The 12532-nt window shown below is 39.8% G+C and overlaps 1 pseudogene across 1 annotated transcript; it reads right to left on the bottom strand.

The window, feature by feature from the left end:
- Positions 1 to 2536: 2536 nt before the first annotated feature.
- Positions 2537 to 3842, bottom strand: LOC306797324 (interferon-induced protein with tetratricopeptide repeats 1B-like; annotated as a pseudogene). Its single transcript has one exon. The product of its transcript is annotated as an interferon-induced protein with tetratricopeptide repeats 1B-like (transcript).
- Positions 3843 to 12532: the final 8690 nt, after the last annotated feature.

Genomic DNA, 12532 nt, shown 5'->3' with positions numbered 1-12532 from the left:
GTGGGAGTTTATTGAGGAGAAAATAAACTTACTGGAGAAAAAAAAACGACAAGCGTGTATTTCAAGCATGAACTTGAATGGCTTCTAAATGCAAAGAGGGGACGGCAGTTTGCTTTATCCAAATTAACTTTGCACCAATGCATAAGAGTCAACTTATCCATTAAGCAAATAAAGGGATGTGCTGTGGTGGTTCACATCAAAATGGGAAAAAACTAAAAGGACTCTCCTGACATGATATTTGATTGTTGTTTTGAAGGGAATTTGTTTTTTTTTGTGCAGGAGCACAAATCTAAATATACTTATAGCAACACAGACTTGGCCACATACAGACACAAACGGTGCACAAAATAGTCTGTATTGTATGCTCCCAGCTCAGAACAGTGTCAGCGAGGCAGATTGTACAGAGCTGCTATTGCAGAAAGAGCAAACGCTCTTCTCCATTTAAGTGTGATGTCTCTCTGACCACATGGAAGTAATGTGAAGTATTGGGTGATCAGTGCCATTTGATATTGTGAGTGCTTGGCATGTGATGACTCTGAGCTCTGATAGACTGGGGAAGAAGCAGCGGGAACAACAGAAGAGCAGGATGGGTTGGATTAGGCTTTTGCAAAGCAACAACAGGGGGGGGCAACAGCGTCCAGTTCAGTGCTCTGAGTTCACTGATGACATGAAGACTTTGCCAAGAGCATGTATGGATGTCAGGGAGGTGTCGATCGACACTGAGCTGATCGTCAATGATGAGTCCGAGACATTAAAAGCTGCAAACCTGCTGAGCTGTCGTGGATGGAGGTGAGGTTCAGTCGTGTGGGGTGTGTTTGATGTCCCAATCCTCCGTTTCTTTTTTTGTATTGTCCACATTCAGCTGCAGGTAGTTGTCGGTGCAACATTGGGTCAAGTGAGAACCGGACTTGTTGTCATTGAGTAGTCCAAGTATGACAGAGTCCTCAAAGTACATGAAGTTTGCGGAGATCGGTAAAGGGCTGGTACAGCCAGAAGTGTAAAGTGTGTAAGGAAGAGTCTGAGGTGTGATGATGCTTGATAATGTTACTGTGTCTGTTCTAAAAGCCCATGAACCCAGTGAACCGCACTGATGATCAATCTGCTCCTCCTAAACATATGTCATAAACATATTCCAGTTTTAAGCGCCAAGTTATTCAGTAAAAGTATGAATGCAGCGGAATTTTATTTTTATTTATTTTTATTTAACCAGGTGAGTCCCATTGAGATTAAAAATCTCTTTTTCAAGGAAGACCTGGCCAAGACAGGCAGCAACACAAGAAACACATAGTTACAGACAGAAAACACCGAACAAGACAAGTTAAAAGAAATTAAAAGTTAAGAGACAGTGACTTAACAGAGATAATTTAAAAAAAACAGACATTTTTGGGAACCTGCCTCTATTTCTTTCATTTTAGATTTAAAAGCAGTGAGTGGTATCAGTTCTTTTAATTTTAAGTTATTCTGCAACATATTCCAGGATGAGGGTGCAGAGTACACAAAAGCCCTTTTTCCCAATGATCCTTGACCATAAACAACCCTGTCTCCACTCTGTAGAAGTGACCACAACCATAAATACATTTTTGAGATAATCTTCATAATGAGAAAACGTGCAAAATGTGGCTAGTTGCAAAATGTTGCAACTGAATGTATCTGCAAAATGGCAGGGCGACCATTAATTCATTTCAACATGGATAACAAATTTCAAGCGTTGCTGCTAGCAGTAAAAGTCTGCATTTCTGTGGAGGAATCAGCTGTTATTGGAGCGATTAGCGAACCGGCGTGACCAGAGGCGTCATCAGCCCTATTAAGTGGCCAAGCCAGTTAGCCATAAATGCTATTCAGAGCTACGAGTTACAACAGCAACAGTTATTGCCTCGTTGCTTTTAGATTCCAATGAGAAGACACGCTGCTTCGTTTTACTTCTTCCGTTTGGTAGCCTTGAGAGACCTTAGTCTGTAAGTATGTCTGTATGAAGCATGAAAAGATTTACGAAGATATATTATATTCGCTAATGCTAATCGCGGTTAGCATTTCCCCATTGGCAGTAATGTTAAAATTAGCTTAGAAGCTAGCGAGTCGGACATGTTTGTTACATGATGTTCAGAGAAGAAGACAACTTTAGTACTGTTAAAAGCACTGTTCTGAAAAAAAGTATTTGCGGTATGTATGTAGTTGTGGATGTTACCGCCATTTATTTAATTAAAAGTAAAAAAAAATCTTTCCTGTAACATCTTGCCGTTCAACGGGGACAAGTGAGGCTTATTTATGTACAATTTCTTTTAAAAATGAGCAGGTGTGGCCTATATATAGGTGCGCACTATAGTCTGGAAATTACGGTACTACTTCCGACAAATGTATACGTTTTTTGATATTGTTTTTTTTAAAGCTTTTGTCTTCCATTAACTACTAAAGTGTAAAAACGTGCAGACACCTGCCTTTATAAAGGATACAGCTCAATTAATAAGTATTCTCAGATTTTATTTTTAGGTAATATAATACATTTATTTTTTCAGATTTAGGTGTTGTAAAGAAACCACTATGGCTCTTGCAGGTTGTTCAGAAACTCCTCTATTTCTCTATGTCTATTTTTAATCTTCTTCAGAGCTTTGATGCTTTCCCCACGATAGACTGATTGGTGCCGTATCTCTGCCGCCTTCATGTGATATTTTAGTGACTTTTTTTGATCATTTTGATGGATTTTTGAATGTTTTGCGTAGTTGTTATAAAGCAACTGTTTGTCTGCAGGTTCCAGATCACTTTTGAGCAGTTCCTGGTACTTCTGCTCAGCTGTAGCCTCGTTGGACTTCGCGTATATTTTTGCGAGGTCTACTTTCGTCTTAAATGAAGAATGAGGGTAATGAGAAATCACCTCCTCATGGAGATTGATTGCTCTGTCTATCATGTTTTGCTGTGGGTCCCTGTTGCTGGCAGGAATGATCTTCCATTTGAGAGTGAATGCGGCACATCTCTTCAGATAACGCTCATCTGGATGTTGTTCCAGAGCCTCCTTTGCCAAAACAATGGCCTCATCAACACTTACATAGTATCTGTAAACCCATAGTATTGCTTTCATACCACTGAAGCTGCTGACAGGATTTCTCAAAACCTCTCTGGCTAACTCACGTGCTTCATCCTCAACGTTTTCTCCATTCTGTGCACGTTGCTCAAGGTAGTAAATTGCGAGGCACAAGTTCTCTGGATCCTGTTCCTTGGCGGCTCTCATTTTCTCCAAGATGTCAGCCCCCAGCCTTGTGTTGCTGTGATAAAAATCACTCACTAACCCTATGACGTGACTGGTGTTCCACTCCACCATGTCCGGCTGCATCCTGATGGCTTTCTGGAAGTAATCTGAAACCAGCTTTTTGTTTGCGCTGAACCTCATCAGGGTCCAGGCTTTTTCAGCGTAGATCTCTGCATGGAGCTCGTCCTGCGATGGAGATGGGTATTTCTTCATCAGGGCTTCAACCTTGGACAGGTAAGCCTCGCTCTCTGCTTGGTCTCCCAGGTGGTGGTGCAGCCAAGCCAGGTTCCCGTAGTTCACCACTAACCAGGGACCGTCATCTGCTTTTCTCATCTGGCGGAAGGCCTCTGCAGCCTTGTTGAAGAAACTTTGGGTGTCTTCAGTGAAGCCCAGCTTGTACTGAATGAACCCCCTCAGGTTGTAAATGTGACCCAGCCAACAGTTTCCCTCCTCCGTGCCGATGTCCACCAGCTTGTCGCTGAGACGTAAAAAATTGATCTTGGGGACCAGATCCCAGGTAAAGTGGCATTGCAGGGTCTCCAGTTTTGAGACCAGTGATGTTTGACTCTGAGCAGCACTGATGGGGAATAAAAATGACAAATATTAAGACACATCACTAGGTTATGGATAAGGAAAGAGGTATGAGAGGATAGGAAGAAAAAATATGGACCAACAAACGGCTGCAAAGAGAAAGTAAGGTAGGAAGAGGAAAGTAGGTGAAGAAGAAAAACTTGGAAGAGAAACAGAAGAGGACGAATGAAGGCAACTTTTCCCAAGAGTCTCTTGCCTTGCTGAAATCCTACCTTGAAGGAAGAACCCAGTGTGTCAGAGTGGGTGATGTTACATCATCTACTCTAAGATCTAATGTGGGAGTACCCCAGGGTTCTATTTTAGGACCTTTACTATTCAGTTTATACATTAATGATTTGCTGGGTGTCTGCGATGGGTGCGATATTCAAATGTACGCTGACGATACAGTGATTTATGTGCACGCAAAGAACAAAGAACAAGCTGCACTTAAACTCACGTCCACAATGACAAATGTAATGAAATGGCTTGCAGATTCCTGCCTTCACCTAAATGTTAAAAAGACTGTTTGTATGTTCTTCACAAAGAGAGCTTGCAAAGTGTCACTGGAGCCAGATGTTTATGTTGCTGGTGAGAGGCTACAGGTAGTGTCAGATTTTAAATATTTAGGAATTTTTATTGATTCTAATCTCTCTTTTAAAAGACAGGTAAAACATGTGACAAATGTCTTAAAATTGAATCCCATGAATTTTAGATATATCAGACACTGTCTAACCATGCAAGCTGCAAAATTGTATTTTAATGCAATGATTATCCCCCATCTAACCAGCAGCACAACATTAAAATCCATTCATATTCTCCATAAACAAGCCCTAAAAACACTTGATAAAAAACCCAAAAGTCACCATCACTGCAATATTCTCACCAAACATCATATCCTGAGTTGGGAGAACATCATTAATTCACTGATGTGTGTCTGGTTTTTAAAATTTTACATAGTATGGCCCCACCTCCACTGAGTGATTTTATTAAACAAAGCGCTCAAAGCAGCAGACTCACTGGATCTGCTTCAAGAGGTGATTGTGTCATTCCACATAGGTCAAGCTCGTTCAGTAAATCTACATTCTCTGTGAAGGCAGCTCACTCGTGGAATGCTGTGCCACCACACATACGCACACAAAACACGTACCAAACATTCAAGCATCACTTAAAGAAATGGCTTGTTGCCAATCAGGTGTGCCAGCATTGATGTACTGTCTGTCCTGCCTGCTTGTTTTGCCTATATGTGCATTTGTCTTGATCAGTGTTGCTACTTTCCATTTTTTTGATGTGTATGTTAAGTGCTTCAGTGTTACATGTGCTTGTCCTGTAGGTGGGTCTGTTCTGCGTGACGCATGCTGAAACCTGTTATGTCTGCTCTGCTTTAATGTCGTTCACTTTTCTTTAGCTGTGTTTCGGTTTTGTCTATATGTTGCTGTCTGTTTCTCTATGAATTTTAACTCCGTTTCAATTTGAGATTTTGTTATTTTAGGCTGCCTTGAAACATCTGGCCGGGGACAGCAGATGGAAATGAACCTATCTGGCTAACTCTGGCTCACTTACAGTGTAACTTTTGATTAGTGTGCATTGTTCCTGAAAAATAAATAAATGAGTGGACGTAGAGGAAGGTATTTTAGGAAATGGGACAATAGAGGGGAAGAATGGAAAAGAGTTACAAAAACGGACAAAATACAAAACCATGATGGACAAGAAGAAACAAAGGTAAACAAAGTATGCAATGAATACATAGATTAGTAATGAAAGGTAGGATAGCGTCTGTGAGGAAGGAAGAAACAGAGTGAGGCTGAAGGACAGAAGGGAGAAAGAACAGATGGCTGGAAGAGGTAAGGAAGGAGGAGGCAAGGAAGAAAGGTAAAGAAATGGTTTGAGCCACAGAGAACGAGGAAGAAAAAAATGGATTAAGGAGAATAAAATAATTCAACAACAACAACATTTCACATTTGCCCACCAGAATTATATTCCTGGAAGTGTGGGATGAAACTTCAAGAAAACAACTGATCAGTAATAATTGTTAAGAAAAAGGGTTTTTAAATCCATGTGGCACTGACTGAAAGGCAAGACTGAAGAAACACAGGAGGGATAATAGTAGTAGCCTAAAGACAGAAAGGAGAGAATGAAGGAAGGAGGTACAAAGATCTGACTGAACAGCAGTGTTTGAATACGTCATCAATGACTTGAAGGATCCATAATGTTAACATTATTTGGCTGTAGGACACAATGATAGGATATTAAATAAATCATAATGATACTGATTTACTCCAACAATGATATGAAATGCAGAAACAGCTACTCACCTCATCATTTAGCTGTTTCCTCAACTCTGTAACTTCTCTAAGTTATAGTGTGGCTGGTTTTGGCTCTTGATGCTGCTTTGGCTTCGCTGGTATGAATGATAAGATGTTGTTGAGCACGCAGCTTTAAATATTCACTGTCACGTCAAAGCGCATCGTAGAGGCGGGGCACTTGAGGATCATTCTTCTTCCTCTGTGCTGCTGTTTTCCCTCCAATTTGCCTGTCACCTGATCCAGCTCACGAGTGCGTAGTTTTATGTGAAGCACCTTGAACTACATTGTTGTTGATATGTGCTATACAAATAAATTTGCCTTGCCTTGCAGCCACATCTGATGAATCTAAAACATGACTCATCAACCTACCACATTGTTATGGCTGCACCTTCACATGGGATGGAAATATCGACCAGTCTTCGCCTTCACTTTCGTTTCCCGGGATTGAAAACCTACAGTCACATCTGATCAAACTGAAACATAACTCATCAACTTTGTTCACTCAATTTTCACTTATGAGTTACTGTTTTGTTATTACAAAAAAATAACTCATACGACAAAAGATCTTGTGATTACGAGATCCGTATTCATGAGAAAAGTTAAGGTAGCCTTGTTCGATAAAGTCAGAGAGATATTCAGATCCGGACTTCTCAGATTAGTAACTCAGAAGCGAAACGTTGTTAAAACACAAACCAAAGAGCACAAGAGTGCGCAGGGACCGTCTACAAGGTGCAATGTTTAAAATTAGAATAGACATATCACAGAAATATGCAATAACTTCATTATTATGCTGTGGAGTGTGACCACAAGTGTCAGTCATTCAGTCATTAAGTCATACCTCATCAGTGTCCAGGGAACGTTTTGGTTTAGGGTGATCTGAAACAACTGGTTACCTTGGGTGTCTCTAGGGGTGTAATAAATACAAATGAATTGTTTCCTGTGTCACTTGGTCTTCTTTGTCCTGTAAGTGGAAACTGTTGATGTGTTACGATTACTTATTTAATTGCTACATATTGAACTGTGAACATTTCAATGTTTAAAGTTAAAAAGTCAAGGATTCAAGGATTAGAGGACTTATGTCTCAACAGGATTTGATAAAAACTTGTCCATGCATTGATCTTCAGTAGACTCCACTACTGTAGCGGTGTGTTTACAGCTCTCTGTAAAAAGTCAATCAGAAAGCTGCAGCTGATTCAGAACGCTGCAGCTCGAGTCCTCAAGACCAAGAAAGTGGATCACGTCACTCCAGGTCTTTGCACTGGCTTCCTGTCCAACAAAGAATTGACCTTAAAATCCTGCTGTTGGTTTACAAAGCACTGAATGGTTTAGGGCCAAAATACATCTCTGATCTGCTGCTACCTTATGAACCATCCCGACCCCTCAGGTCGTCTGGGACCGGTCTACTTTCTGTTCCCAGAGTCAGAACTAAACATGGAGAAGCAGCGTTCAGTTTTTCTGCTCCACATATCTGGAACAAAGTCCCAGAAAGCTGCAGGTCTGCTGAGACCCTCAGCTCCTTTAAATCAAGACTGAAGACTTTTCTGTTTGCTGCTGCCTTTAATTGAATCTCTTACACTGCTTTTTTGTGTTTTAATGAATGTTCTTAATTGTTTTTAAATCTCCTTTACTTCTGCATCATGTTTTGATGCTTTTAATGGTTCTATGTGAAGCATTTTGAATTACCTTGTTGTTGAAATGTGCTACACAAATACACTTGCTTTGACTTTGGCTTCGTTGGTATAAATCAGGGGTGTCAAACATACGGCCCGCGGGCCGGACCCGGCCCGCCACGTCATTTTATGTGGCCCGCGAATCCGCCAGCAAAAAAAAAATAATAATATTTTTTTTTTTTTTTTTTTTTTTACAAAAATTTAAAGTTAGATGTGAAAATAAAAATATCCCCATGGTCAAAATTATGAGATAGAAAGTCGAAGTGATGAGATGGCATGTTGTCTGTGTGCCGACATTAAAACTATCACAACAGGTGGACAGGAGATGCAACAGCCCATAAAGAGGATTTCCAACAAGTTTCTCAACATGCGTACTTCTCTGTACTGAAACGCCATCAGTCTCAGCCCAAGTACTGTTCCAATTCAAAGTTCACATCGAGCCAAGCACGGCCCTAATGCCCGGATGTGGCTCGCTCTGCCCATTTTACCCGGGATGCATCGGAGGTGACTTGTCTGTACTTGGGACAGCCAAATATCCCAGAATGCATTTTGCACCAGCAACAGGAAACAATAGCGGAGGAGAAATCACACAACTGGAAGTATGTGTTGTGGAAGTCACAGATATCCCGGGAAACTAAACTAACTATGTTAGGAGTACCGTAGTTACATTTACACCGTCTTACATTTACAACCGGCCCGTTGAGGGCGACCGTGATGCTGATGTGGCCCCAGAGTGAAAATGAGTTTGACACCCCTGGTATAAATGATAAGATGTTGTTGAGCACACAGCTTTAAATGTTCACAATCACGTCGAACCGGATCGTAGAGGCGGGGCACTTGAGTATCATTTCTTCTATTGTCTTTTAGAAACGCTCCTTGACTTTAGTTTCCAGGAATCGAAGCCTATAGCCACACCTGATGAATCTAAAACATGCCTCAACTTACCACATTGTTATGGCTGCACCTTCACATGGAATGGAAATATCAACCTGTATATCAACCTGAACACATATGTTTTGTGACCAGTCTTCGCCTTCACTTTCGTTTCCCGGGATTGAAAACCTACAGTCACATCTGATCAAACTGAAACATAACTCATCAACTTTGGTCACTCAATTTTCACTTATGAGTTACTGTTTTGTAATTATGAGAAAATAACTCATACTTATGACAAAAGGTCTCATAATTATGAGAAAACTTAAGGTCTAGCCAAGTTCGGTAAAGTCAGAGAGATATTCAGATCCCGACTTCTCAGATCAGTAACTCAGAAGCAAAACGAAGAATAAGGTAACCCTTATTACAATGGTCATATACATACATACATACATGAAATGTGTCGTCTGCATTTAAACCCACCATATGGCTTCAGGAGAAGTGGGCTGCTGTAAAGCAGACCAAGGAGGAATTGGGGTCTAGTATTTCACTAATGGACAGCAAGACATACAATTAGTAATAGCCGAGGATCAAACCACCAACCTCGAGGTAAAAGGAAAATGCTCTCTTGCATAATTTAACTGAGTTGTTAATTTGGCAACAGATTTTATCCAGAATTGTGCAAAAGCTAATTTTTCCAAATTTGTTGTGTATAAGCAGGAGAAGACCATTGATATATGAAGCGTGTAAAATGAGTTCCAATAATGCTTTGATCGAAATTTCATGTATTCTGCCACGGCATGAGCACAGTATGTGTCCATTTAATATGAAAACAAGCTTTAGTCTTATTATGTATGGCTTAATATTATCTCCTTTTGTCAGTATTCCAGAATGAAAAAAACATGTATTCCCTGTGTTTTGTTTTATGCAGGGGAGTGGAAACACGTTCTCTTATCTGTTGTTTACACTCAATAAGAAACCAAAGGCATTCAAACTGTTAGGTTGAGCCATTGCTTCCATACATTTAGCACAATAAAATAAGCTGAAAGTGGCCAGAGATGCCATCCCTGAATGCAGGGAAGACTAAGGGGCCCATCTGCAATGCAGATCTGAGATGTAAGCAATCAAAGCTGACTCGAGGCATGACCAAATAATCAGTCAGTGGGTGGGGGATCTTCTCCCAACTAGAGTTATTGTATGAGGACTGTTTGTGTAAGGATTACAGATACTAGAACCCAAAAGCACAACTCGGAGACAAGATTCAGGTATAGGTTTCTTTACTTGGCAGAGTCAACACCGGGAGGTCAGTCCAACTGGCAAAGAAATCCAACAAGGGGCAGGCAAAAATCCAAGGTCGATAAAACAGGCAGACAGGGTCGGAACAGGCAGAGCAGAGTAGTACGATATATAACACTGGAGAGCTTGGCAGAGACACACAAGACAATCTGGCAGAGAACAAGTGCAAGTGAAGGGACCTAAATAGTGAGGGCTGATGAGGGAATGGGCTGCAGGTGAGATGGGTGTGGAGGACCAGGTAAGGGGAATGAGAGATGATCGGGTGTGCATGGTAGGATCTGAAATGACAGGAGAGTTAGTCGAATAAGCAGACAGGATGAAAATAAACTAATATGAAGGGGAATTCGTGACAGTTTGTGTAACTTCTAATCCTCAAAGTGGGAGTTTATTGAGGAGAGAATAAATTTACTGGAGAAAAAAGACTACAAGCGTGTATTTGAAGCATGAACTTGAATGGCTTCTAAATGCAAAGAGGGGATGGCAGTTTGCTTTATCCAAATTAACTTTGCACCGTTGCAAACGAATGAACAGTGAATGACGCAACAAAGGAGGACATTTTGTCCCCTATGTCTCAATAGAGTTGTCAGGGTGCAATCACTTGACGACAGAAGTGACGAGTTGCTGACGCTGTGCTGCTGTTTTCCCTCCAATTTGCCTGTCACCAGATCCAGCTCACTTGTGCGTCGTGTCTGTTTCACCGGTTTTTCTAGTTTCAATTGATCTACTAATAGTACGATGTCAGCCAACACGTACTAGAACTTTTTTAGAACTAGAACTGTTTTTGCCTCCCCCAGATCAGTTAGCCTGCTGGGCTATTATTGGCTCGTTTGTTAGCCCTGGGCTCTGAAGCTATAACGCCACGGCGATTACAGATATAAAGGGTCATACGTCAAACTGAAAACCACCGTCTGTGAATTCAGCTTCCACCTTTGTTAATACCTGGACAAGGCTGTGGACTACGGGCTGGAGCCCAAGTGTCCACCAGATCTGCTATGGCTTCACTCACCTCTCCATCCGACTGTGTCAGCTGCGCCCGCCTGGTGGATAAAATCACAGAGTTGGAGGGAAGAATATCCACGCTCTACAGCAGGGGTCTTCAACTAAAATTCCAAAAGGTCCATATTGAGAAAATCTCCTCGGGCAAAGGTCCGGAACATTACAATAATGTCTAACCCGCGCTATTTAGTGCCATGTGTATATATATATATATATATATATATATATATATATATATATATATATATATATATATATATATATATATATATATATATATATATTAGGGGTGTAACGGTTCACAAAATTCACGGTTGGGTTGGGTACGATACAGTGGAGCCACGGTTCGGTACGTTTCGGTACAGTAGAAAACTATCAATGCCAGAGAAACGTACTTGATTTTAAAATATATTCATTCATTACAACTAACATCATGAAGTTATTCTTTGACTTTGAACAATGATGGAACTATACCTGAGTGACCCATCTTCTGGGGTGTCTTCTTAGCAACACATAAGCATAAAAAACAAAAACTGCTCCTTAATGTTATGTAGTATTGTTACTTACATCTTGCTTACATCTTGTATTGTTACTTACATCTTGCTTACATCTTGTATTGTTACGTACATCTTGCAAAAGAGATTTTTAATCTCAATGGGACTACCTGGTTAAATAAAGGTTTTTAAAAAAATGTATGCGGTTCGTCATACGAATACACGCATCGTTACACATAACTATTATTATTTAAAGATGATGTAGATTCTGTTCATATATATATATATATATGTGTATATATATATATATATATATATATATATATATATATATATATATATATGTGTATATATACATATGTATGTATGTATATATATATATATATATATATATATATATATCTACAAATCAAATAAAGAAAGTACACATCAATTATATTTTAACAAATTATTATTCTCAGTTTACAAATTTAACTGGATGGATTATAAATAATACATAGAAATACATGAATAAATATTCTTCTCATTTCAAGTACAATAATGTCTGGATCAAAGAATAACTACAACAGAAAGCTTTTCAAAAATGTGCATCTTAAAATAAAGTAATTCATTTTAGAAAAACTAATTTCACTGAATTGTCCTGCAGCTTTAAATTCAGTTAATTCAGGTGTGAAGTGATGTGAATCAAAAAGTCACAATATTATATTTTGTCTTCTAAAAAGAGAAATCAGTGAGCATGGACTTTATCTGTGGCTATTAAACCACTTGTTTCAGCTCTATTCTCTCTGTTAACATTATTGTTGGATGGTACAGCCAGAAGTGTAAAGTGTGTAAGGAAGAGTCTGAGGTGTGATGATGCTTGATAATGTTACTGTGTCTGTTCTAAAAGCCCATGAACCCAGTGAACCCCTCTGATGATCAATCTGCTCCTCCTAAACATATGTCATAAACATATTCCAGTTTTAAGCGCCAAGTTATTCAGTAAAAGTATGAATGCAGCGGAATTTTATTTTTTTTTATTTTTATTTAACCAGGTGAGTCCCATTGAGATTAAAAATCTCTTTTTCAAGGAAGACCTGGCCAAGACAG

The sequence above is a fragment of the Melanostigma gelatinosum genome, assembly GCF_949748355.1.
Source record: "Melanostigma gelatinosum genome assembly, chromosome: 3".
In the NCBI taxonomy this organism is placed as follows: domain Eukaryota; kingdom Metazoa; phylum Chordata; class Actinopteri; order Perciformes; family Zoarcidae; genus Melanostigma; species Melanostigma gelatinosum.
This window is presented reverse-complemented; position numbering and strand designations above follow the sequence as displayed.